Source organism: Triticum dicoccoides, chromosome 7B (genome assembly GCF_002162155.2).
Source record: "Triticum dicoccoides isolate Atlit2015 ecotype Zavitan chromosome 7B, WEW_v2.0, whole genome shotgun sequence".
In the NCBI taxonomy this organism is placed as follows: Eukaryota; Viridiplantae; Streptophyta; class Magnoliopsida; order Poales; family Poaceae; genus Triticum; species Triticum dicoccoides.
The window spans coordinates 288,855,546-288,858,411 of NC_041393.1; positions in this window are offsets into that span (position 1 = coordinate 288,855,546).

The window sequence follows — 2,866 nt, forward strand, 5'->3', positions numbered from 1 at the left end:
TCGAGGTCTGGTTTTACTCGTAGGCTGACCTATCCGGTGTGCCCTGAGAACGAGATATGTGCAGCTCCTATCGGGATTTGTCGGCACATCGGGCGGCTTTGCTGGTCTTGTTTTACCATTGTCGAAATGTCTTGTAAACCGGGATTCCAAGACTGATCGGGTCTTCCTGGGAGAAGGAATATCCTTCTTGACCGTGAGATCTTGTGATGGGCTAAGTTGGGATAGCCCTCCAGGGTATAAACTTTCGAGAGCCGTGCCCGCGGTTATGTGGCAGATGGGAATTTGTTAATATCCGATTGTAGATAACTTGACACTTAACTCAATTAAAATGCATCAACCGTGTGTGTAGCCGTGACGGTCTCTTTTCGGCGGAGTCCGGGAAGTGAACACGGTTTTGGGTTATGTTTGACGTAAGTAGGAGTTCAGGATCACTTCTTGATAATTGCTAGCTTCACGACCGTTCCTTTGCTTCTCTTCTCGCTCTTATTTGCGTATGTTAGCCACCATATATGCTTAGACGCTGCTGCAACCTCACCACTTATCCATTCCTTTACCCATTAAGCTTTGCTAGTATTGATACCCATGGTAATGGGATTGCTAAGTCCTCGTGGCTCACAGATTACTACAACAACAGTTGCAGGTACAGGTTTTGCGATGATCTTGACGCGAGAGCGACGTTACTTGTTTTGGAGTTCTTCTTCTGCTTCTTCTTCGTTCAGGGGATAGGTTCCAGGTCAGCAGCCTGGGCTAGCAGGGTGGATGTCGTTTGAGCTTATGTTTATGCTTCATCTGTAGTCAAATGTTGATATTATGTATGATGTATTGTTGTACCCTTGCGACATTGTATGCCTCTAGTATGTATCCCCATCTATTATGTAATGTTGATGTAATGATATCCACCTTGCAAAAGCGTATCAATATGCGGTTCTATCCTTGGTGGGACCTTCGAGTCTCTTTAGGATAGTATCACATATTGGGCGTGACATTAATGGGCTTTAGGGGAAAGGAGAGAAGGGCCACAAGGGGTGGCCGCGGGCCCCCCACATGGGCTATTCCGAATTGGACTAGGTGGGGGCGGCGCCCCCTCTCCTTCCTTCTCCCCTCTTCCCCCTTCCTCCTTCTCCTAGTTGGAATAGGAAAGGGCGGGCCGAATCCTACTTGGACCGGGAGCCCAAGTAGGATCCCTCACCTTGGCGTGCCACGTCTAGGGCTGGCCTCCTCCTCCCTCCTCCTTTATATACGGGGGTAGGGGGCACCCTTGAACACACCAAGTCTTCTCTTAGCCGTGTGCAGTTCCCCCCTCCACAGTAACACACCTCGATTATATCAGCGTAGTGCTTAGGCGAAGCCCTATGCCGGTAACATCATCATCACCATCGCCATGCCATCGTGCTGACGGAACTCACCCTCATCCTCAACTGGATCAAGAGCACGAGGGACGTCATCGAGCTGAACGTGTGCTGAACTCGGAGGTGCCGTATGTTCGGTACTTGGATCGGTTGGATCATGAAGAAGTTCGACTACGTCAACCACGTTACTAAACGCTTCCGCTTTCGGTCTACGAGGGTACATGGACACACTCTCCCCTCTCGTTGCTATGCATCTCCTAGATTGATCTTTCATGATCGTAGGATTTTTTTGAAATTACTTCGTTTCCCAACACCTACAGCGAGAATCCCTCACGTGTGCGCGGCACGGAAATCACAATAGGACAACACCAAAATAAAACATACAACTCATACCAATCTAGATCATCCATCAACCCAAAGATAAAGGATATCTACTCAAAACATCATAGGATGGCAACACATCATTGCATCATAATATGTGGCATAAAGCACCATGTTCAAGTAGGGATTACAGCGGGGTGCGGGAGAGTGGACCGCTGAAAAGAGACGAGGATGATGATGATGATGATGATGTTGATGTTGATGAAGATGATCACCGCGGCGATGATCCCCCTTCCGATGGCACTCCGACGCCACCGAGAGAGAGGAGGAGAGGTTTTCCCCCTTGTGCTTCCTCCTCCATGGCCTCCCCCTGGATGGGGAGAGGTTCTCCCTATGGTCCTTGGCCTTCATGGCGATGATGGCCCCTCCAAGATCCTTCCCCATGGCCTCCGGTGATGATGGCCCCCTCCGGCAGGGTGCCAGAGAGGGCCTAGATTGATTTCTCGTGGCTACAGAAGCTTGCGGCGGCGGAACTTTTGATCTCCCTTCTGTTCTGGGGTTTTCTTGATTTATAGGAGGAGGTTGCATTGGTTTCAGGTCAGGGGGCCCCACAGGGAGTCCACAAGGCAGGGGGCGCGCCCTGGGGGGTGCCCTCCACCCTGGTGGTGGCCTTGGGACTCCCCTCTGATAGATTTTTGTTCCAGTATTTTTTATATTTTCCAAAAATATTCTTCGTTGAATATCAACGTATTCCGAGAACTTTTATTTCTGCACAAAAACAACACCACAGTAGTTCTGCTGAAAACAACGTCAGTCCGGGTTAGTTCTAATCAAATCATACCAAAATCATGTAAAAATATTATAAACATGGCATGAATACTTCATAAATTATAGATACGTTGGAGACGTATCAGCATCCCCAAGCTTAATTCCTGCTCATCCTTGAGTATGTAAATGATAAAAGAAATAATTTAAGAAGTGTGAATGCTAGCAAGTGCATACGTTTGATCAATGATAGTTTCAACCACTTTTTTTAGCATCATTATATATCATAATGGTACTCAACTCATAAAACTTTCTTGAAAACTAACAAACTACGTTCTCAGTCATCAAACAATTGCAATTCATCTTATTTCCAGGAAGGGTCTATGTAAGAGCTTTGATTTAGCAACTCCACATACTCAACTATCATTTAA